The sequence below is a fragment of the Sminthopsis crassicaudata genome, chromosome 1, assembly GCF_048593235.1.
Source record: "Sminthopsis crassicaudata isolate SCR6 chromosome 1, ASM4859323v1, whole genome shotgun sequence".
NCBI lineage: Eukaryota > Metazoa > Chordata > Mammalia > Dasyuromorphia > Dasyuridae > Sminthopsis > Sminthopsis crassicaudata.
The window spans coordinates 367749624-367775901 of record NC_133617.1 but is presented as its reverse complement, the minus strand read 5'-3'; the positions used below and the strand labels follow the sequence as shown (position 1 = coordinate 367775901).

General features: G+C 37.5%; 1 protein-coding gene across 5 annotated transcripts in view; it reads right to left on the bottom strand.

Moving 5' to 3' along the window:
• The window catches only part of ARK2C (arkadia (RNF111) C-terminal like ring finger ubiquitin ligase 2C), a 155620-nt gene that overhangs the window by 42770 nt on the left and 86572 nt on the right, over nt 1–26278 (bottom strand). The gene's annotated exons all lie outside the window — the stretch shown is intronic.

Sequence of the window (26278 nt, the reverse complement as noted above, 5' to 3'; positions counted from 1 at the left end):
AAAGGAGATTACATAAGGAAGCATTTTTGAGCTCTTTGGTTAGGAGGGAGTGTGTGGGGGTAGGGGTGTATAGGAAATAACTATTTTAAATGGCAAGGAATCATAGGATTTAGAGTTAGAAATGACTAGGAAACAGCCCCAGAGAAAAGTGATTCCCTGAGGTCACTCAGGTTAAGTGTGGAGGCTGAACCCAACAAAGCTGAAATGGAAATTTTTTGTAACTGGGGCAAAGCACCATAAACAGGAAACACAAAATATGTTGTCAACTCCCTTCTACACAGCCCCAGCTGTTCTCACCTCTCCCCTCCCCAATTACCTTATATTTATTTTGCATATATTTTATATAGTTATATGAGAATATGATGTCTTCCCAAAAGGATGTAAGGTTTGTTTGTAGGTTTTTTTGAGAGCAAGGACATATCATTTTTGTCTTTTTGTCCCCTGTTCCTAGCTCGGTGCCTGGCATATAGGAGGTACTTCATAAACATTTGGTGATTAGTTAATTGTTAGTAAGGGTCTGGAGAAAGACTTCAGAATATTGATGGAGAGGGGGGAGGAGGGGGGTGAGAAGGAAGGAGGGCTGAGGAGAACTTTATTATTCCTACTAACTAAATGACTACAAACACTGCTAAGAGCTAGCATTTATGAAGCAGTTTTAATAATGTAGCTAACATTTTTTATAGAGATTGAAGATTTGTGATGTTCTTTACAAGTTAGCCCTGGTTACCCTGACCAAGTGAAGGATTTAGAAGCTAGGCCATCTAATCCTAAATCTAGGTGACAGAATTAAACTACTTGGCATTTTAGGTCCCCCTGAATTCCATCTAAAAAAACTATGATCTTACTTTATATTGGGTTTTCCAACACATCTCTATGCCTTCATTTTGCTAGCTCTAAAAGTACAGAGAAATTGGCATATTAACAACAGTAACAATAATAACAATAACAACGTAGCTAGCATTTATAAGGCCATTTTAATCATTCATTTATGCTGGTTATTAGCAATATTACAATAACCAATTATATAATGCTATAATTATTATAGTCAAAATATTTTAATAATCACTTGTGTTATTATAGTTAAAATATTGTTATAACAATCAGGAATAACACTCACAAGATTGTATTTCTAATTTATGAATGCTAATTAACAATAGCATAGTGATCAATTGTTTTGTGTTATAATTTTCGTTGTAATTAATGACATAATAAATTCTAGGATAATTTTATAATTATGATTTATAATATTACATACTCAATATTATATATAATATGTATATTACTACATAATATCAATTTATAATGTATTAATAATTGTTGATATTATAATCAATTGAATGATATAATTGACAATAATATTACATAGCTAGGCATGATAATAGTATAGCTAGCATTCATAAGATTGTAATATATTACTATTAATTATTAATAATGCTATTATAGTAATCAATTATATATTATTAAGATTATTATATGGTGAAGCATAACAACAATGTATCTAGCACTTCCACAACACTGTAAGGTTTTGTAAAGCTCTTTACAAATATCATCTCATTTTATCCTAGGGTATAAGAGTGGCAAGGCCGAAGAATTCTTAATTAAATTAAAGGTTCATTCATACAGATATTAGGTCTAAGCTCCAGTCTCTTTTTTTTTTTTTTTTTTTTTTTGACTTTGGAAGACTTATTTTTATCTTCACAATCTTGGAAGTAGAGCGAACAGAAAAATAGTTTACTCTGTGTCCATTATGTCTCTGTCCCTAAATGGCAGGCATATAATCTCAGATTGGAAATGTTTGAGCTAGAAGATATTTTAGATAAGCTCCAGTCTCTTAATTCCCAGGATGTGTAATACAAGCAGCAGTCACTCCTTAATTCATCAGGAGTTGATTCTCAGGATGTTCCCAACAAAGAATTCCATCTTCCAAAAAAAAATTCCAAAAACCCTGACCCAAGAAGTCAGTGTAGAGAAATAAGCATCAGATCCTTGGAGTCAATGAACTTGAGTCCATCTCAGCCATTTCCTGCCTATGTGACCTTAGCAAAGTTATTTTATTTTTTAGGGTTTGGGTTTTCTCATCTGTAAAATGGGCAGGGGAGGAAGAAAAGGGGTAGACTAGAAAGCCTCTGAGGTTCCTTCCAACACTAAGTCTATGATCCTAAGCAACTGATGGCATAAGAGCTAAAAAATAAAAAAATAAAATAAAAGATTTAGTGTTGGGAGTTCATTTGCCACTGGGGGAAAAGTAGTTAGCTGTGGGAAACTGCTGCCTCTAATGAAGCTGCTGCCTAAGACATCCCTGGCAGGAGCACACATAATGGGGCTCCACACAGTGACATTTGACAGGAATGCTTTTCTCTGCTGCAGCCTGGGATTTGAAAATGTGCTGACTTGGCCATGTCTTAAGAGTTTGACAGGCAGCCATAAGCTGCTACCAGTTGTCTAAGGCAAGGGGTGAAATATGGTCCTGGGGCTCCCTTGGGAGCCTCTGAAGTCCTCCAGAGACCAGGCCAGGACTGATGAGGGGCTGTGTTTAGCTGCCTGGCTGGAACTGCAACAAACTTGAAGCTTTGGTAGAAGAGAATGGGGGAGAGTAGAGAAGAAGAGGGAACAGGGGAAGGAGGGAGGGGGAAGGAGGAAGGAAAGAAGAGAGTAGATCCCATTTTGAAAGGTGTTAGAAAAGCGGGGTGGGGGTAGTTGATTATGAGAAGCCAATGCTGAGCTTCTACTTGCAAACCTCAGATCTGAGCCCATCTCTCCTGCTCTGTTTAGAGTGAGCTGGCACTTGGGGAGAGAGGGCGTTTAAAAATAGCACCAACTGACTTTAATATATCTCTGCTCCCTACACTGGCTGCAAGTCAGATCCGATTACTGCGACAAGAGGCTCTTAGCTCTGGGAGCCTGACACTGGCAAGCCAGTCCTTAGGGACCTCAGCTCCGTGTTCTGCACCTTCCTTCTCTCAACATTCCATCAGGAACATAGGAGCAAAAAAAGTACTAAGCACATCTGGGTGAGGGAGAGGCCACAGGGTGTCAGGTATTGACATTAGTGCCCTGAAAAATGACACTCATCTGTCCCTCAGTTGCTGCCTGCCGAGGGGTACACTAAACGAATCTGGCATTCCGGGAACCCAGGGCTAGCCTCGCACAGGATGACTGACACAGAGCTGGGTTTAAAAAACAAAAACAAAACAAAACAAAAAAAACCTTCAGAGGTCATCTAGCCCAACCTCTTGTTTTGCGATAGTAAAACTGGAATTTAATATTAGTTTGTCTAATTCTAAATGCACACTTTTCACTAGGTGTCTTTTTAGGGAATATGCTTAGTTACACTATCTAGTTCGGAGATACCGAGTTGCTGACTAAGGGAAACAGACACTGGTCCCGCCCTTGGGGTGGGGGCAAGCAGAAAGCCCCTTTTCACACACACACACACACACACACACACACACACACACACACACACACACACACCCCAAATTAAGCATCTTTCATCTACACCATTCTAGAGTTAGTATAAGTAGCAGAAATGAAAGATAAGAGGTAAAATTTCCTACAATGCTCCCTATTTGCCATTTTGAAATAAGTCTTGCTGGGCAAGATGGGTTCAGAAAAACAAGCAAACCCAAGACTTGCTACTACAATGAGAAAAAATGAGAACTACCTCAACAAAGACATTGCTGTAGCTGGCCCATTCCATAGGTTTAGACTTGCTCTGTCCCCTACCTATTGGATCTGGACACATGGGGAGATTAATTTGGGAGCAAATGTGGTCTCATGAGAAATTTGCTGAGAATAGTATGTGGTATTAGTATGTAAAAGTGCCTGACTTTAAAAAAAAAAAAAGAACATTCAATCTGTTTGCTGTGTTTAGCTTAATCCAAGAGGGCATGTGATTTTGCTTATAAACAAATTTGTTTGTTCAATTGCCCTAACTTTCATCATTATTTTATATAGTTTTTCAGTTACTTTGTTATGAAGTGTACTTCAGTTGACTTAGGATATATTTTTGCAATACTCACTGTATTTTTTATCTGTTTTCTTCCTTTATATATTATAAAAGGAATCTTGTGATAGCAGCTTTTAATATATATATATATATACATATATATATATATACATATATATATATATGCATAAAAAGTGACTACATAATTCAGCATCCTGGATTTACCTTATTATCCTATTTAAATTAAATTCCTTTTATTGATTATTCTATAGTTCATAAGTGTAGAACTCTTAGGGACCTTAAAGGCCATCTTTTCCAGTTCTCCTTTTTTAATGGCTAGGGAGGGAAGTGACTTTTCTAAAATAACACAGGTAGAAGACAACACAGCTGGGGAACATCAAATGAATCATGAGTCATCTCTGATTTAATCTGTAAAAGAACATCCTAGGCTCAAAACTAATATTTGAATACCCATTGACCCAAAACAACCAACAAACATAGGAGGTAACAAGAGGCCTCCAAATATGTGGGACCATGCTATCAATATATTCTTCTATTATAAAGGATGATCATTTATTTGGTCATCCAGCTTTCTTAAAGCTTTCATTGATTATCAACCATTCATTCATTCATTCCAAATATTCATTGAATATGAACTGTATTCAAGGTACTACTTTGCACTGGCTACTGTAAAGGAATACAAATAGTCAAAGATAATATACTTGGATTTTCTTAAGTATGTTTGCACTTCACAGCAGAAGCCTGTAATCTGTCAACACTTTGCCACAATAACACCTGTAATAAAGGTATGAGTCTTACTTAAGCTAACAAATCACTATCCTTTGTGGTAGAAGTACAAAATTGTAGCTTCCTCCTTTTCCTTCCCTGCCAAAAGGGCTCTGTCTCTAACCACAACACACACAGCTGGTTGCTTCCCTCCCTTGCCTCTCACAGGATACGATGACTATAGGAAGCCAGATGTGTGTACACAGAGTTGGAACAACAGTGACTGGCATGTAGCATAGCCCCGGAGAGACAGCCAACACCTGGAACCCCTACTGTGTCAATTCTATTCCGTAACAGATACCTTATGGGAACAGCAAAGGTGGATTCAGGGATAAGGCATGATTGATCTTAGAGGAGGAAAAAGAGTTATGTTGCCAGGCATGGCTAAAATAACTAGAAATATGATGAAAGGAACAGAGCAAGTAATCCATGTCACAAAATCTTAAGAAGTAGAGGGACTTGGCAGAGGTTACTTTAACTTTCTTCTTGATTTTGAATGTGGCAACATTTATAAATAAATTAATAATTGAAAGAACCCCAGAGGCCATCTCATCTAATCCCTGCATCTTACAAATGAGGAAACTGAGTCCTAGAAAAGTGAAGAAGTAAGCCCATGGCTAAACAGTTAGCAGATTATTTGAGATTTAGTCTAAATCTAGTACTTTTTTCTACCTTTCCTAGAAGTCACAGATAAAATTCTTCTTCTTCCATATGACTATCCCTATCATTTTCCTCTGACCCCCTATAGTAAACCATCCAGTGTCTGTATATTTGGCCATTATTCAGGTACAGGCTTGTGGTATGATGGCAGTTATTTTTTAATTTATGGTTAATTAACTTCTCGTGTTTATCTTGTTCATCCAACTAGATTGTAAAGTCCTTAAGGGCAGAGACCATACTTTCCATAGTGCCTAGCACCTTACCTATTGCCAGCTCTAAGATGATTGCCTTTTTATCCCCTCTGCTTGGAATAAAGAAGTTCAGGCTATGATTAGAATCTGCTATATTACTGACATCACGATCACTCATAGACCTGTCAGGAACTGCCTGCCTCAGGATCACACAATCTCAGAATCTCAAGGGACCTTAGAGACAAGCCTAAACCTATCTGAATAGAAACACCTTCTACAAAACATCCAATAAATGACTGCCCGGTCTGTCTTCTGAAACAGTCCATTCTTTTTGATTAATTCTAATTATTATTCATTGGGGGTGGGGAAAGTCTCTGCTACACTTATATTCAACCTAAATATTCCTCTCTATAATCTATAACCATTATGCAGCATTGGGCCTGCAGAAAAACTAATTCAAATGAGATCTCAAGCACTTATGGTAGTCCTAAGCAAGTCACTTATTTGCCTCAGTTACCTCATTTGTAAAATAGGAATAATAATAAAACCTACTTCACAAAGTTGTTATGAGTATCCCACAATATAATAATTGTAAAGCATTTAGCAGAGTGTCTGGGAAATAGTGAGTGCTATATAAATGTTGATATTATTATTGTTATTATTATTGTTAATTATTTCTATTCTGCCTTCTGGTGCCAAGCAGAATAAATCTAAGCATTTTTATATAACAACTTTTCATATTTTTTGCAAGCAAAACACTCCCAGTTCCTTCAATCAACCTTCTTATGATATTATTTTCCTTCCCTTACCATCCTGATCTCCCTCCACTGATCCAGATGAGTGTCTGATTGAAGTTCATACTCAAAATGACTGGTGACTTCCAAAAGAAGGACTGAAGATATTGGCTCCCAATATAGTTTTGCCTCTAACCAGGCTTAACCAGGAAAGAGCAAAAATAAAAATAAAAATAAAAAATCTTCTGCAGTTAAGTGGATAAGTAATGAGACAGAAAATAAACCCGCAAAAATAATCAACATTTCTATGTCTTACTAACAAAACCAGCAGAAGAATATAGAAAAAGAAATTCCATTCAAAATAAATACAAAAAGTAACTGCAAGTGACCTTACGAAGACATTCAGGCCTTATTATAATTATAATGCAATTACAAAAGACTTTGTAGAAAAGGCAAAAAAATCATAGAACTTTTTATTGTTCATGATTGGGTGATGTAAAATTGAGGATACTACCTAAATAAATTTAAGGATTTTGTGTCAAACCTATCAAATTGCCAAGTGGCTACTTATGGAATCAAATAAAATGGTTATAAAATTTATATGGAAGAATAAAAAGTAAGGATTCTGAAGGTAAGAAATGGGGGAGAAAAGAAAAGAAATAAAAATGACCATGCAAGTTATGTTATTCATCAGTAAATCTCAACCTTATTTAGTATTAATTAAACAAAATACAAGTTAATCAATTGTATAGGTAAGGTAAGGAGGATCAGGAAAAAATAAAATACCATCATCACTTAAATTTTGAAAAATCCAAGAATTTGACCAAACTACTGAGTCAAAGATTAACTACCTATATATGTAATACTGGAAAGCAACTTGGCAAAAATTATGTTTAGACTAGTATCTTATACTAGATGACAGCAAGCTTCAAATGAAATAAATAACCTAAAAATAAAGGTCACATCATTTTTTAAAATTACAGGAGAATGAAAGAAGGCATATTTTACAATTATAAATTCTTAAATAAACCAGGGATAAAAGTGACCATAGAAAACAATAAATTTTGATTACACAAAATTTAAATATTATATAAAAATGTTGATGCAGACAGAAGCTATCAAGGAGGGAGGGAGAACATTTATATCAAGTATCTCTGATAAAAGCATGATAGTCCTAAGATAAGTAGAAAGCTGATACTACAAATAAACAAGAATAAATGCTATTCCTCAAAACACAAGTCAAAAGATATGAACATGTAAATTCTGGAAAAAGAAATTCGTATTGTTCATAACCATAGAAAAGAATGCTCCAAATTACTAATAATAGTGAGACACAAATGAGATATGTATTTTTATATATGATCGATATATTGTTCATTTTGCTAACCTATTTCCTAACCTTTTTGTTAAAAAGAAACTTTCTATTGGAAGAAAAAATTCCATATAGATATAGACATAGATTAGATGCATATGTATAGTATAGACATAAATATGTTTATATTACATATATATATATTTAATTAAGGGGACAAAATTTTCCCCAATAGCTGTCACTAAAATGGATTGTATCTATATTTACTTCTTGTATTTTTCAGATAGGAAAATATTCTCATTTATCACAGTGCCTTTTCCTGGATAAATGATCCAGAATTGGGACAAAGATTAGAAATTTCAGGACTGAAAATGCCTCTCTTGCCTGGATGATGTCCAAAGCCATATAAGTAAAATAGATAAATATATTTTAGTACAAGAATAAATATATCTGTTATCTTCCAACATTTTGTTATAAATTTGCAGTGATTATAATAATCCCTTACTATTTTATATCTTTCATACCTATTATTTTCTTACAACATTGGAGTGCAACATAAGAATAGTGAAAGTAAAGGATTAGTGACCAAAAACAGGACTAAAATTTATGCCTCCTGATTCTCAGATCTAGGTTTCCTTGCAGCCCACTATGTAAAACCAACTTTCTAATATAGAAATTTTTGTTTACCATTTTACTCTGATTGCTGATGAAATCCTAAGCTGGCAATGTTTTCAAAACTGTTATCAGGAGATCTAAAGTTGGAAAGGATCAACTCAGCCATGTTATAGATAGAAAAAGTGAGGTTCCCTCTACCTCTAAGAGTGATATAATCAAGGACTCACAGATAGTAAGTAATGGAGTTGGATTTCAAATGCATATCCAATGATTCCAATCCAGCAGTCTTATTAGTTTTCAGAGCATCTGGTATGGCCAGGAAACTTTCTGTTATGGGATAAACAACTTTAAATCTGCAGATGATGTAAAATCTAGATAGATGGTTAATATGTAGAATGTGTAAATCATGATTTAATAGGATCCTGAAGAACTAGAAAAACTTTTATGAAACTTAAAAGAAATCAAGGTAGATTACAAAAGTCACTTGTGGGATTGGTTTGACAACAATTGGTATGAAAAAGAGATTTTTTCATACCTCTCAATGGGAGCCAACATTAGATCTACCTTAAGAGAAACTTAATGTATCTTAAGGCTGGGCACAAATGTGAACATTTGGAGTAGAGATGTCTCTAAATTTGCACTGGTTAGAATTTACAATGAGGTCAATTTTAATTTAATTTAAGAAGCTTTCTAAGGGTTAAAAATATTCAACAAAGGCTGTCTTAAACATTTCTTCTGAAGTGGAACTCAGTACTTTTTAAGAGCAGGCTGGATGAATATCTATAGGGATATATGGTAGAAAGAGTTGCCTCACTTCCTAATAACAAGTGGGTTGGAAGTTAGACTAGGTGACCCCCAAGTCTTCAATTTAAGATTATATGAATCCCTAATTAGGTGCTTCAAAAACATGATGTATTCTTTTTGTTATTATTTATTCACTTAGAAGACATTTCTAAAAGGAATCGGAATGCCATTTGGGAGATACCTTGGGATAATAGAAGAAACACATCTAGAAATTAAGAGGCAAAAGATTCTATTTTTATCTTTTTATCCAACTAATATTTATTGCATTCCTACAATGCACAAAAATTACTATGTTTTATTCCAGTGATAATCTGAGTGATCTTGGGCAAGTCCCTATCCTTAACTTGCCCTCTGTTTTCTCACCACTAAAATAAAGGGATTAGATTAGGTGTTCTCTTAAATTCTTCTCCAGTTCTAATGAATTGAGAGCAATTTTAAAATACAAGGATCCTTCATTAAAATTTGAATGACACTAGGAAAGGTCTGAGAAATTCTACTTAAGGGAAAATTCCCTTTGACTGACACAGGTGATGGAAGTATTAAAAAATATATATTTGAAATGTGATAAGTGATTGTCTCTGACTAGCTGAAACCTGAGCTAAATATTCATGTGATTTTGGTTCGGTCTGCAATGAAGATTTCTATGGTAATCAGAGGGTCTCACTCTGATATGGTAGCTTCCCTTATGTCTCATATTATTTGCACAATTGAGATCTTCTTTTCCCCCAAACTTAGTCCAGGCTATTATAATTCTTCCCCGTAGGCATATTTTATCCCAGTAAAATGTGACCTCCTTGAGAAGAGACTTTCATTTTTGTACCTACAATGGTTGCCATATAGTGGGCATTTAATAAATGCTTATTTGTTGTTTGACTACCTAAAAATCAGAGGGCAAGTTTCTGAGGTCTATGGGGGACCCTAGTGGTCAACATCATCACCCTCTCTGTGCAGAAATCTAAAGCCAAATGGGAGAAAGAAAGAGTCTGAGAATGTGGCATAAGGAGAAAAGGAGAGACTCTTTGGGAATGGAAGGAAGAAATGTAAAGAAGTAGAAATAAGATGTAGATCATCTATTCAAATGGTTTGTCTGGAACAGGAAGAAAGGTCATTAGGAAAGAGTAGGGTCAGGAAGAAGGTAAAGTTCATGGAGAGGGAGCAAATGAAGATGTTGGAGATGGGGAAAGGGAAGATAAATATGACAAAATCTATCACTATTTATTGCCTGCACATATTCAAAAGTCACTATAGTACAACGGAAAGAAGGCTGTACCTTGAGTCAGGGGCCCTGTGTTTAAATCCGGATTCTGCTAATTACAACTGAGATGACCTGACGTCATCCCTAAGAAGCCCTGTGATCCAAGTCTTGACTACCTCATTAATAACAAAGTAAAGGAGTTGGACAAGATAACCTCTAAGTTCTGGTTCTAAATGTATATCTATTATAGCCTTCTTTGTGAAGTTCACAACTGGAGATCCAGTAGCAGTCTATATAATCTGACACTCACTCAATATTCTCTCATTTAACTGAAATGCAGTGAGATCTTGCCTGTCTTGTCTAAGGTATAAGTATAGGTGCTACTGAATATAAAATATTAAACTAGAGACCTGTAGTAGGTAAGAACTTACAGATTCTTAGAACTGGAAGGGCTGTAGAACCCATGATTTGTCCTAGTACAAACCCAAACACAGCCACTTGTTAAGGGTCAGAACTGCTTATTCCCATGAGCAAAATTTCCCCCCCCACCTCCTCACATTTAATAATGGAGTTTATGTCCAGAGGCTTAGATTATTGAGGCAGAGATGTTGGGAAACAGATGTTGAGGGGTAGCTATTAGAAGCTGTTATTTGTTGAGGCAGATGTTGAGTAACATGGAATTGTCATTCCTGAAGAAGTCAACTGTACAAAGTTTGCATTCCCAGATGAAAGATTGACCTTATTTGTGAATCCATGATCCCCAAGTAGAATGTCAGCTACATATAAGATCTTCACAGTCATAAATATAAGGTCACTAATAGAATGAGTCTTGAAGGTCAACCCAAAGTCCTTCCTGGTTCTCAACAACCCCTCCTGGCAACTCCCCAACCTGGCAACATCCTTTCCTCCCTCCTGACCTTCTTACTATGAGAATCTCTAAAGGTTTAGAAAAAGGCTGAGCCCAGAAGACCTCAGTTAAAAATGTATATATCCTGCCTAGGCAGTCTTCTGACAACCCTCTTCCATTACCAGAGTAACCCTGTGAGTGTGTCAGAAGAGCTAATTGATATCCTGAGGAGATGGAGGGTAGGGGTAGGGACAGGGACTGTGCAGGGAATTTCTTTGTGTGTGCAGTGTGAGGGCTCTGAGCCAAGAGCAGATCTGAGATGATAAAATGCCAGGTGTCTTGTAGAAGCAGGTGGAGTAGGGAAGAATGCCAAAGAGAAAGCTTGCCTGCTTCAGGGATGCTGAGAGGGCACTTGTCCTGCCCTGGGTTGGCTGAAGAAGGAAAGGCAAGGGAAGAAAAGCATAAGCAAGATTTTTCCCAACCTACTATTATCCAAATGGGGAAATAAAATTTGACTTCCTCCTGAGTCAAGGTATGTGTCCCTGAACGGAAACTAAATAGGGGTGAAGGAAAGAGCTTTAGACTTTCTACCAATAGTGCATTTGACCTTGGAAGTCACTTTCCTCTCTGAGATGCATTTTCTTCAACTGTCAAATGAAGGAGTTGCATTAGGAGATCTCTAAGATCGCTCCCAACCTGGCAGTACTATGGAAATAGCACTGGTTTTTGATTCAAAGAACTTGGGTTCAAATATTGCCTCTGTTTCTTACTACTGCATAATATTGGACAAGTCACATAACCTCTTAGTCCCTCAGTTTACTCGTCTGTAACAAGAGCAGGCTGGCCCACATGTCTCTCCAGCCTTATGATTCTATTATTTCTTGGAGTTTCTTAGATTTGTTCCAGCTGCAAGTAGAAAAGACATCCCTTACTCCCAATATTTAGAACCACACTCTGGCTTGCCAAAATCCAGGTAAATTTGGAAGGTTGTTCAAGCTTTCCCCCACCCCTCCAGGTTCTTCCAGTCAGAGCCCCTGGCCCTGTGCTCCATACTTATCCCCATCAGTAGTCAGAGCTCTCCTCTTTCCCAATTCCCTATTTCATTTCTACTAATGTGCCCATATTCTGATGTCAGCAACAACCCAGCTTTCCTCTATAAAACATATATGCCCATTCTGGGACTTGTCTTCGAGACAGTAGATTAACCAGATACAGTAATCTCTGCTAATGGAACCATTGGAAGACTGACTATATTGTACTATAGTGAGAATTTCCTCTGCTTATCAATATATTTACATTCTTAGACAGTTGTCTTAGACCCTAACAGTTAAAACATATGGTCTACTCAGCTAGAATGTATAGAAAGCAGAACTGGAATCCAGTTCCTCCCTCATCCACAGATGCATAGGATTCCCTCCACCAACAACTTGCATCCTCCCCAGAGTATTTAACACAATGCACAGGAGCAAAAGGTCTTCATGAAGCTGGCTAGTCAGTGAGATGGGGCACTTTCCTGCACACATCTCATTTCTGTACTCACACTACTACATTCACTATCCTCACACATCCATCCACAAAGAACCCTCTTGAATATACCTCAGTGGTTATGCTTCTTGAATCCAAGAACAGAAGATAAGAGAGATGCTCGAGACAAAGAAAACCTGAGCTCTGCCTCAAGCTCAGAGATCAATCTCTTCTGAAGTATTGCCCAAGACACAGACCCAGGAGATTCAGAGTTTGGGATTTTCCAGGTACCAGTGACAGAGGTCTTTGGTGTCTGGCCATTGTGGAGAACTATGGGGCAGCTGGGCCTCTAGGGGCCAAACTCCATGTCAGTTCCAATTAAACAATCAGCTTCTATTGCAGCCCAGGCAGCCTGATTTCATTAGCTGACCCGTTGTAGATGCTGCAGATTCAGAAAAGCCTTTGATTGCTGAAGGGAGAAAATGTCAGGGAGTGAGGGATCAACTTTGAGAGTAGCTGAGGGGCAGGGCTACCAACTCCCCTTTCTCCACCCCCCACTATCACAGTGAGACATTTTCCCAGTGTATCTATGCTCATCACAGCTTCTGAAGCTCTGAAGCCTTTCCACTCTGCTGAGCCATAATGTCTTTATGCCTTATGGCTAGTAAAATATCCCTTCCTCCATGAAGCCCTTTCAGGATGGCTCCAGCCCTCAGTGACCTTCCCCTATCCTTGACCTCCCATAACTTTACTAATTTGTGCCACACATAATAGCATTTAATCATAGATTGATTCATGATTTCATTACTGCTTCTTGAGTTAATCTTAGTCTTTGAAGACAAGGATACATCCTTTACTTCCTTTATATTTCAGCACCTAGAACAGGACTGGCCAACTAACCCATACACAGATGAGTACTCATTCATTTTCCTAGGACCTGACCAGCTCTTATCATGTTGCATTTAATAAATGCCTATTTAACTGACTGACTAACCTAGACTTTTCTATACTTACTATGAAAATCATCCCCTACCCCTACATTATCCCCCTAACTTCCAACATCTAAACTACATAATTCTTGCTTACCCTAGCTCCTTGTTGCATTAGGTCAGAACTGTCTCACATCTTATTTCCTGAGAAATCATCATCTCTCATTTCTGCTGAACTGGGAAGAACTCATTTAGTTTTCCACTGGAAAGGGTCATATTTCCAGAAAGAACTTTCCCGCCCAGATGGAAGCCACCAGGAGAACAGGGAAGAAGGGTTTCTCCTAGGTCTTTGAGGGCCATTCCCAATGCCCGGGGCCCATGGGAAGCTAGACTTATTGACTCTTGGCCAAAGTCAGCTTCCTGTTTCTAAGAATCCAGGGTTTTAAAAGGCGTCTTGGCCTTCCAGCTGCTCTTACACAAACAGCATTGTGGTGAAGCCAAAACATGTGGCTCAGATTTCCCTTCCAGAGCCCTTGGGCTCTCAAAGGAAGAGGAAAGTAGGCAGACTGCCCAAGATGCCCGCTGGATTTGACTGAACAGAAGCAGTAGGAAAATTATGACATTGGACAAGAAGGAAGAACATAGCAACAATACAATGGAAAGTGCTCTGGTAGGGGTATCCAGTGATCCAGGTTCAAATGCCAACTCTGATGCTCACTGCCCATGTGACTGTAAGGAAGTCCATTAACATGTTTAATTTTCAGTTTAATAAAAATGAGGAGGATGGATTTGATGACCTCCAGTCTCTTCCAGATCTAGAGCAATCATGCTCTGGATCAGTTTGCAAATCAGCAGTCCAATCTCACAATAGTCAGTCAACAATAGTCAAACAGTTATTAAGCACCTACTGTAAACCAGACTATGCTAAATTCTGGGGATACAAAAAAATGTACAATGTAGTCCCTGTTCTCAAAGAGCCCACAACCTAATGCCAGGATCCAGAGCAGCTTGGACAAAATCCTCTGCCTCCATTATTCCAGAGGAAAGGACTGCAATCTTTTATAGCAAGGTTCTCAACCTTTTCTGTGTCATGGAATCCCTTGGCAGTCTGCTAAATCCTATGGACCCCATTTCAAAATAAGGAATTGCTAAATTTCTGATAGAGGTTAGTAAAAATAAAAATGAAACTTTTTTCCATCTAAATTCATGAACCTTGATCTCTAAGTTCCAAAAAGGAGAAATTGGTTAGGAGAAGCTTCACACACACACACACACACACACACACACACACACACACACACACACAGAGGCCTTGAACTTGACCTGGAAGAAATCAGTAGACAGAAATATCTTGTGCTTTGCCTACACGATTACACTTTTCCAAACACATTTAAATAAATATGCACATTTTAGAAAATACAGTGATGTCTTCACACTTATCCTTACTCTGAAAGTGTAAATGAGGGTTCAGCTTCAAGTCTAGCAGTCAGGAGGTTTGGGCTGCAGCCTAGGCTCTGACACTGACTTGGAAGATTCCCTAAATAAAGGCAGTTAGCCATTGATGATTGCCTTGATTAGCCATCCATAAAATGGACCCTGCAGCCATGAGCTTAAGAAACTCATGTGATTTTCTCAATATTTCCAGGTCCATGGAAATAATCATAACAAAAACTGACATTGATATGATTATCTCAGGTTTGAAATCTTCCATAATCCTTTATGATAAATGCTGTAGATATGGTGAAACCCCATTTTACAGATGAAGAACCTGAATAATGTCAAAGGCAGGATTCATCCCCAGGATTTCCTGAGACTACATACACTAGTAGCAGGATGCCCTTCTTCACTTATAGGCCAAAGTCCTATTGTATCAAGTCAACATATACAACATATATAGACCCAAGAAGCCCAAATCTCTTAGCCACTGATGCTGCTTCTCTCCCTCCTTTTGTCACAGCCTCAGTCTGGCAGTCCAGTCTCTTTCACTTAAGTCATCAGCTATAATAATAATAATAATAATAATAATAATAATAATTCACACTTATATAACATTTTATAGTTTAAAAGCACTGTATTTACAATACTTCATTAAGATTTGAAAGATAATTAAGTAGAGTGCTTTATGTAGAGAGTCTTTGAAGTAGAAATGCTTCCTATCATCATCATCATCATCTGAGCTCATAACAATTTCTTGAGGTAGGCAGAGCAAATATTATGATTCCCATCACACAGATAAGAAGACTGAGTCTCAGAGGAGTAAACTGACTTTATCAAGGAGATAGCAGGATGCGATGGGAGAAGAGCAGGATTGGAGTTAGAGCATATTGGTTTGAATCTTCAGCCCCAGAAGCTAAATGGCACAGTAGATGGAGCACTGGGCCTAGAATCAGATAAGCTCAAATTTCTCTTCAAACACTTCCTAGACATATGATTCTGGGAAGGTCAAAATCTCTGTTTGTGTCCATTTCCTCAACTGTAAAATGAAGATAATGACAGCATTGATCTCACAGGGCCCAGTATTTAAAACTGTGCCAAGCATATAGTAGATACATATATAAATGCTTATTTCCTTCCCCTTTATTCCCCCCCTCCACTTGCTATGACCTTGGAAAATCACTTAACCTCTTATTTTCTCATCTATAAGATGTTCAAGGCCACTTTGGACAGAACTCTTCTAAATATATGATCTTATGACCAAAAATACAGCTAATTAGTGGTAAAACCAGAATTTACCTAGGTCTTTGGATTCTCCAAACTATTTTTCTATAACATTATTCCAACTTCATTTCCCACAAGAACCCTAAACATGCCATTTACTATGTAGCTAGTCCAGTTAACTGTTAACCATCCTCCAAAGCCTCACTTTCTCTTCTGGGCTTGTGTTGCTGTCCATCTCTCCTTACATACACTCTTGGAATACACACCTTTCTCTCAATCTTTATTCCTCTCTTAACCCACAGCCTCCACTTCCTTCAAAGCCTAGCTCAAGGATATTTTCTGAAGAAAATCCTCCTTTGCATAACATCACCCAACAGTGACTCATTTGTAAAGTCATTATCAGACTGTCTTGAGAATTAGAGGATGTATATAAGTATAGCTATTGATTAGAGAATTTTCTCTAGAGAAAAATCTCCAATTGTTTGATATATGTTTCTTATAAACCTAACAGAATTATAAGCACCTGAAGAGGAAGAAGCAACTGATATTCAAATTCAGTAAATGTTGGTTGAACTCGAGAACTGGACAGAGAGAGTGAGGATGGAGAGCTCCATTCTTCCCTGCAGCACCTGACCTGATGCTTCCATCTCTTCTCTGCCTGCTTGTGTGGGCTTTTGAAGGGTTAAGTGGAAAAGCAATTTAAACCTAACACCCATCTGACCTATTATCTTTATCGTCAACCTGGAGAGAGTAACCTGAACCATTGCTTGCTGACTTGAGTTATAACAAATATGCCATCTGGTCTTTAGTTAATGAGCTTGTTTGGAGTTGGTTTTTTTAAGGAGATGAGTGTTTACATGAATTGAGATGTTGGGTGGAAATGGAGGTAAATGCAAAAGGGAATAGAAGTCAGAAAGGAAGGAGGATGGTAGCATATCTACTAATCCCAGGCCTAATCCCAGTATTGTGCTGACCCAATTAATAAATCAATAAGCTTTAATTAAGTATCTACTATATGCCAGGCATTTTGCTAGGCTCTTGTCCTCAAGGAGTTTGTGTTCTATCAATAGAGACACACACACACACACACACACACACATACATATATATATATATATATGTACATATATATATATATATACACACACATATAAATTAATACAAAACAAATTCTATTCAATTGTGAAGACATTAGCAGCTAGAGAGAGCTACTGAACAATGAACCTTTCATGAAAAAAGCCTTTGCTGTCTCTAAACCAGGATTTGAGTCCCTTTACAAGCGAATCCCAGCAGATTTTCATATCCACAGAGAGCCAAGAAGTGATTGTGGCCATTATAGAGAGTTTCATAAAGTGTTGAGTCAATAGAACTGGGTCCTAAGGTTCTGCCTCCACCACCAACTAGGTTTATGATCTTGGATAAGTAATTTCACATCTTTATAACTCAGTTACCCCAATTGTTCAATAAAGAAATGGAACTCCAAGGCCTCTTTCCAGTTCTAAGATACAATGTTTTTATGGAGAGCAATTCACTGTCTCCAGAGATCATTTAGTCATTTTACCTCAGGAGGCTGTAACAATGAGGAGGGGATTTCTCATGTTAATCTGAAATCCATCTCCCTGTAATTTTCTTCTCCACTGATTCTATTTTTCTCTTCCTGGGAAAAATCACAATTTAAAAATTCTAATCAATCTGTGAAGTCAGTGAGGTAGGTATTCCTACCAATAATTCCTACCCCCAACTGGGTCTGTTCATCCTGTGCGACTCTTTTCATAATTCTCCCAAAAGTTTGCCACAAGGAATCCACCCAACATCCTGAGGTCACTACTCATTTTCTCTTGACATGAAGAAGATGGACTGTTCACTGGTTGTCTCCCATATTTCCCCATGTAACTAGCTCATATTCTCAGTTTATTAATTTCTTTAGGGGCAACCTGACACCTTAGATAGAAAACTGGATAAAACACTGAAGTAGAATGAAGAAGATCTGAATTTAAACCTAGTCCCCAACATACACTAGTTGTGTGACCTGGAGCAAGTCATTCAGATTCTTGCAGCCTCAATTTACTCATCTGCAAAATGGGGTAATAGCATCAATCTTACAAGATTTATTTTTCCTCTCTCATGTTTTCCCCTTTTGTTCTGATTTTTCTCTCCCAACATAATTTGTAAAGCATGTGTGTTAAAAATAAATAAAAAATTCATTAATTAAAAAATAAAAAATTTTAAACCTACTAAATGATCAAGTTCCTCCTAAGCTTTCCTTTCTTCAGACTAAGAATCTTTCATACAACTTTTCTGTCTGGTAGAACTCTCCCTAGCTTCTTTAGCCTTTCTGTACCCTCTCATTTATCAGCTATCCTTTTAATCACTCTGATTTCTTTCAATTAACCCTTCCCCAACTTGGGCAGGCCTATAGGCCCTATCTATAGGTGAATTAATGATTCAGGGGAAAGACCCATGCAAGTAGGCATCCACTTGCCTCCTCCACATAACACAGCTCAGATTAGTGCTTTCTACCTCTATGTATGTCATCCCCTTTCTGTTCCCTGTATTCCCCTTGCATATGATCCTTTACACTAAGGCACTTAGTACTCTCCAGAAGAGTCTTCCAATGAGCCACTTCCTACTGCCCTAATCAAATCCTGTACCTAGGAAAGACTTTGATATCTGCCAGTTATACTTGATTCGAAATGTCAATGACTTCATTGCCCTCACTTGGGGAGACTTGCATTTCTAGCCTGATGGTTACATGGAAAGTTGTGTCTCTTGATAAAAGAATCTTGGGCTGATCAGCCTGCAGTATTACTTTAGATGTTTGTGCTTTGTTTGAGAGGAAGTGGGGATGTGGAGGAAAGCTTCCTATTTCCCAGGTCTCCATGTATAGAGCATGGAACTGACTCTTTTGTATATCGGAGATACCATGGAGTACAAATATAAAATCCTCCCCTGTCAAGAGGCAGATGCTTGATATTCTATGAGAGCTTTATTCTTTTAGTTTAAGATACTGAATCCTTTTTAAATGCATATACTCCTGGGAGGGATGCTAATTTAAACAGTTATCCATCACATGAATGAAGGCTCTGGGATTCTTGTTGAGGCAGGGGAGAAAGGGCCTGAGCACTCTCCCTATGGTGATAAAGGAAGCAGGTCCGTCTGGGTAAAGGGAAGGACCTTGGAGGTGGGTCAAGGGAGGCAAAGGAGGATTCAAAGTCAGATTTGGCAGATTTCACAATCTTGCCATGGGCCAACCCCAGAGTTGTAACTAGCAATTTCTGGTAACTAGCAATTTTTGCTCCTAAGAAAATTAGCATTAAAACAGGAGGGGGAAGGGAGAAAAAGGGTAGTGGGATCTCAGACACCACTAGAGTATTACTCAAGCTATGTTTAGAAGAGCTTGCCTGGGGGTAGGAGAAGAAACAAAACCAACTCCCAACTTTCCGTTAAATTGTTCTTTTTACCTAGGTATTAAAACTCAAGTGGTTTCCATAAGATTACAATGCCCTTCAATAACTGCTACATCGAGCCCAGGCTTGATTGCAGTCACCCTGTTATAGCTATGGTTCTGACCAGTCCAGCTAGTAACCAGATTATAGAATCAGAACACAAAATTGGACAAAGCCTTAGAAACTCCTTAAGAAACTGGGGTGAAGGGAAATGGTTTACCCAGGGTCACACAGCTGATGAGTGAAACAGTCAGGACCAAAACTTAAATGTTCTTTTCTTCATAAGACAAGTTATTCTGGGTAGGAAAATTAAATAATCAACTTTTTTCTCTTCTTTTCCAGAATTTATCTCAATCTACAGATTTGGAAATGGAGGCTTGTGGGTGAGAAGAGGTAAATTATTTATCGAATTCATATAGGTACAAAGTAAAGGAGAGGTGGTATTTGAAGTTGTGGCCTCTAACCCAATGTTTTTTTTTCCAACTGAGAAAGAAGCCAGTTTTATTTATAAGGCTGAGCAAATGTCTCTTATTCACGTCTTTACCATCAGTGAATTAGGAGGAATGTTTGCCCCTGATCAGGTGACAGATTTCCAGGGAGCAATTCATGAGATCTCTGGGAATCTTTCCTAAGGTCTGAAGTTTTCAGGCAAATTCTAGCTCCCATGCAATATGGCAAAAGTCTGGCCCTAGTTAGTAGAAAAGGGAATTCATCGTGAACAGGTCAGAGGCAATGGGCTCTGGGTGGGTTAGGCTCAGTGCTTAGAGAGCCTTGGAAAATCTTGGCCAGGGGTGAGCCTGCGGCTTGGCCAGGAGCCTGATATCCTGTCAGTTTCTGGAGCCATTGAACTGGGTGGGTCTGCTCTGGATGAAGGCCAGGCTTTCTCCAGAGAGTTTTTATTAAGAAGCAGCCCAAGACCCAAGCCAGCCCTTCTAAAAAATTGTGGTCAGCTAAGCTTGTGTTCTGTAGCTGCAACGAGACTGGTTTTTATCTTCCACAGCCTTCCACCACCCATTCATTAGGGGAATCCTCCTCACTCCCAACTGTATTCTTCTCTCCATACACCCCCCTTTCCTAATCAAACTCTCAAGACAGCTCTGAAGCCTAGATATAAGTAACTGATTAAGGCTTAATCAAAGGGTTACTCTAAAGATATTTGCATTTTCACAAGGATTTAATAAGTCTTCATCTAAAGGAATTTATTTCCAATGAGACAGTTTTAGGCAGCTGATTTTAGCTAGCTGGGAAGGTTAGAAATTCATAATACTAGAAAGTAAAATATCTCAGATGCCATCTAGTCTGTAGTTCTCAAAGTATGGTCAGAGAATCCTGGGGTCTCTGAAACCCTTTCAGAAGGACTACAAATTCAGAATTGGACAAATTAATAATAATTAGAAGTATTTCTAATATGATAAATATCTATAACTATAACCCACCAAAAAAACCTCTTTGGACAGATCCTCAATAATTTTAGTAGTATAAAAGGATACTGAGAGCAAAAATTTGAGAACCATTGATCTAGTCCGCACATACCTCCCATTAGGAAACTGAGGTTGGTAGATGAGAAGGGGTAAATTATTTATCCAAGTTCATATAGGGATAAAGTGTAAAAGAGGGGGTATTTGAAGTCCTAGCCTCTAACCCAATGGCTTTTTCCAAGCTTGATATTTTTTGCTTTCTTGAAGCAACAATAGAGGACCCACTGGAGACCAGTCCCACCGAATAACTCGAAGGAATGATTATTATGGGTCTTTGACTTCTGTCAATGTATAACTATCTGAAGGTATGTAGGATACAGGGGGTGGAAAGGGAGGTCAGAAAACTGAGCTCCTTGTTGGGTTGAACCTTGGGTCAGAGTAAGAGAGCAGCAACTAGCTGTTTTCTGGTCCTCTGATGGAGGGGGCTAATGCTAACAGATGTGCTCCTGAGACCCCTGGGGAGAAGGGAAAACATTTGACTTTCCAGGTGTCTACTCACATAAAGGTCATGTTTATGTAGCCTGCTGGCTTAAGGGAACAGGGCAAAAGGGATTTGGGGGTCAGGAAATAAAATGTCCCTGACTTCGACTGCTCCTGGCTATCTGCCAGCAGCCTTGCTCAAGACTGCTTACATCAAGGACTGCCTCCCACTGACCCTGAAACAGCAATTGTGAATGTCAGAGCAGCCGCCAGGAGAAACATGGTCTTTGTGTGTATTTACTAGAATTCAGAACAGAATATCCTTTGTTACTGCTGCTTTTAAAGATAGTCAAGCCCCAATGTAAGGAAATCTAATAGATGAAAATCAGCACTTAGAAAAATAGATAAACAGTGGCCAGTGTTGAACTTGGAACTGAAAAATTTGAGTTCAAATCCCAACTCTGTGCCCTATGAGCTCTCACATTGTGAATTCTCTTTCCATTTTATTTTCCTTCTCTTTAAAATTGGGAGAACAAGAAATCAATAAGAATTCATCAAGGGCAGGAAAAGAAAAACAAAATAGTGCCCGGATTCAATGAACTAACATTCTGTAAATGCTCAAGTTCTATAAGGATATATTAAGTGATACTATATGCTATGCGTTGTACTAAGCCCTGGGGATACAAAAATTAGAGGCAGAAAGTTTCTGCCCTCAAGGAGTTTACAATCTGATAGAGGAGAAAGCATGCAAACAAACAACTACAGACCAAAATACATACAAGATAACTAGGGCATAATTAAAAGATGGAATGCCTTGGAATAATGAAAGGTTGGAGAAAGCTTCAAATCTATGACTTAAGAATTATTCACTTTTTAAAAAATAAAACATCATTGAATTCCTCTAGTTGATAATCTCCAATTTACTGTGTATATATCTTGTACATCCATTATTGTTTACATATTGTCTTCCCTCTTAGATTACAGTTTCCTTTGGATCAGGGAAGTTTTTTCCCTTTTTCTTTCTTTCTTTTTTTTTTTTTTTTTTTTTTTTTTTTTTTTTTTTTTTTTGTCTTTTGCCTTTTGCTGTTTCCCTATCACTTAACATTGACATGACATATAGTAGGTACTTGGTTCTTGACTGACTAATTTTTGTTAACTTCAAATTGTTTTGGTATGGTTGGTTGATTTGAGAGTTTGGTCTGGATCTGTTTTCATTTGGTATAAGGCATTCTCTCTCCTGATACAGATCAACAACTGAAGCTCTAGTCTCAGAAACTAGCTACAGTGAGTCGGTGCCACTGCCAACTAGGTAACAAAGGCAGCACTTGAACTCAGTTCTTCCCAAGTCTGATCACTTCCTTAAACCACTATTCCACCCTGCCCCTCTAGCACATTAGAATAAGAGGATCATGGACTGATTTACAACTGATTTAGAATTTGGTCCCTAGTCCAACCAACTCCCTAATTTTACATATAAGAAAAATTATATTCAGACAAGTGACTTGTCTAAGATGAAGTGACCTTGTCTGTCCAAGGTCAAACAAGTAATAATCTTAAAGGCAGGATCCAAACCTGGGTCCTTGGATTTTAAACTTTCCCACTACATCAAGATTTTCTGAAATATGATTCACACACAACCTTTTCACTAAATTTCTTCTGAATCTCACAAATAGGAAAAAAGATTTCAGAATCTGGCTAGCCCACTTCAGGGATATGAAGGGGTCCTAAGACCCTGGGCTTATAGAATCATAGATCTAGAACTCAAGGGACCTCAGAGGCATTCTACTTCAACACTTTCATATTACAGATGAGGAAACTGAGGCCCAGATAGTCAAAGATTCACTTTAGAGAAAACAGGATAGAGAGAAGCAAATCCTAGGCCTATGAACTTGTTTGTCTGTAATTTTCCAAGCACTTGTGAGATTTGTCAGTGTTCTGCTTTTTAAAAATCTTTTTGCTTACAGAAATTTTTGTCTGAAACAAGATAAAAAATATATACTTCTAGACTAGGTTTATTCTTCTTGCTTAAAGAGCCACAAGCAAGTTCAGATGTAATCCAAGAGATGTGTATTCAATGTAATATTCTGTGAGATGCCTTTTCAGGAAAAAAAAAAGAACCTCATATGATTATTTCTAATCTCAAATAGTTTATAATCAATGGGAAACCAATATATGCATTAGAAACATGTAAATAACCATATAGGGATCACTATATGGCTAGATTTGGAGTAAGAAGACCTGGATTAAAATACTGACTCTGCTTTTAACCAAATATCAACATCTCTCAGAACCTCAGTTTCTCCATATGTAATGAGGGGATTAGAGCAGATGATATCTAAATTTCCTTATAATTTTAAATCTTATGATAGTATGACATTTAAAGTCAGGTATATTTCTATTGCAAATCATAAGTCATTTATAGGTTGCTATGTGACTGCTAGGATTAGTTCATGGAAAAATCGAAAGAAATGAAAGTTCTTCTTTGGTCCTCGACCTCCCCCCTTTTCTATATTATCAAAAACTCCTTGAGGACAGAGACTATGTCCTATTTAAACTTTATATCTCCTCACAGGGTCTGGTACATAGATTCATTATTATACTTAAGTCATTTCAGTCATGCCCAACATTTCACAATCTCATTTGTGGTTTTCTTGGCAAAGATCCTGGAATGGTTTGCCATTTCCTTATCCAACTCATTTTACAAATGAGGAAACTGAGGCTAACAGGTTTAAGTAACTTATCCAGGGTCACATAGTTATTAAGTATCTGAGGCTGGATTTGAACTCAGGAAGATGAGTTTTCTTGACTTCAGATCAGGTGCTCTATCCATTATACCACCTACTTGCCCTAGTACACAGGCAGTGCCATATAAATGAATGGAGATTGTGAAAGAATTATTATTATTATTATTGTTAAATGAGTTTAATCCTCCCAGTTACATATGTTTGCTAAGTTGAAATAATTTCCCTTTCCTCTTAACCACAGGAAGTGCTACCTCCTCCATACTTCCCCAGATACCCACTACCCTTTGCCTTCAATTTCCCCTGTTTCCATCACATCAAGCTATACTTCTAGGCTCATTCAGACTAAGATGTAAATGATTGACAACTCTCATGTTGCCCCCAGGCATGCACTGGAGCCAGTTTAAATCAGTCACATCATGGTTAAGTTTTCAGAATGACCTAGGATATAATATAAGATATTTAATATGTATGGGAATGCCTGCCATTTAGGGAAGGGGGTGGAGGGAAGGAGGGGAAAAATTCAGAACAGAAGGGAGTACAAGGGATAATGTTGTTTAAAAAATTACCTATGCATATGTACTGTCAAAAAAAAGTTATAATTATAAAAATTAATAAAAAATGAGCATTTACACTTTAAAAAGCAGTAAAGCCAACACATAAATCAAGGTTTCATTTCTTGTTTAGTTGATTGTCTAAACTTAAGAAAAAGATGAAGAAAATATTAGTAATACAGATTAAACTTAAAAATGTATCATGGTCAATTAAAAACAAATACCCAGAGATCCAGTTATTAAACATTTACTAGCATTCTCCCCTCTAGTATGTTTTTTCTTTTAGCAGGAGATGATACCTTAATACTAAAAAGTAAATGTGAAATTTCAGTCATTAACAAGCTATTTAGGGAAATATTTTGTGGTATAAAGCATCCCCTTCCCAGACCCCTGAAATCATAAAATATTGAGTTATGTTATTCTAAAGCTGACAAAGATTTTAGAGACCTTCTTTTAGTACAACCAAACACACTCCCATTTTGCAGATAAGGCAATAAAGGCTCTAAGCTGGGAAGTGATTTCCCCACAGTGTAGCTGCCTATGACAGTCGAGATTTGCCTTGTTCTCTCTGCAAAAGTGTCCCTCTGTTGCTTTCTGCATGCAAGTTTTTCCAACTAAACTATGAGATCCTCTATTCTCTAGAGGATATCTCCTGTTTTATACCCTCCTCACAATCCCATGCTTCATATCTAGTGTTTTTTTATTCAGTTTGGTGCAATATTTCAATTCAACAAATAAGTAAACATTATATTTTGTGTTATAAAGAAAACTGTGGTCATTAGGTGCTCAATCAGTGACTTTGATTGACATCTTACTTCTTCTCACCTCTTGGTGGTATATTGAAAAGAGCTCCCACCATCTCCACCTACTGAAATTCTAAACAACTTTCAAGTCTCAGTTAAAATATAAGATCCTTGAAACTCTGTATGATCTTCTCAGTAATAAATGATTTTTTCTTCCTGAGAACTCATTTCAATTCAGCAAACATTTATGAATCACCAACTGTATACTAGACCTGATAGGGCTATCCAGAGTTTAAATAGAATACAGTCTTTGCCCTCATGGGATTAATTAAAAATCTAGTAACTTGACCAATCTAGTAACTTGATCAATCTAGTAATTTGATCTTTAGATGGTACAGTGGGAAAAGATACTAGCCTGGAGTCAGGAAGACATTTTTGTGCATTCAAAGTGGCCTTAGACACTTAGTAGCTGTGTAACCTTGGCAAATTTGCCTCAGTTTCCTCATCTACAAAATGAATTGAAAAAGGAAATAATACCCCTCTGTTATTTCTGCAAAGAAAAACCTAAATAGGAGTCAAGAAGAATCAAACAGGACTGAATAACAACAAATATGTTAAGACACCAAAGGCAATAATTAAAATGTATCCCATGTTTATTCGTGGACCTCTCAGAATTTTTTTCTTCCTTTGATACATTAAAGCAGACATTATTCTATAGCACTGTTTGTGCATCTTTTTGACCTTCCCTGCTA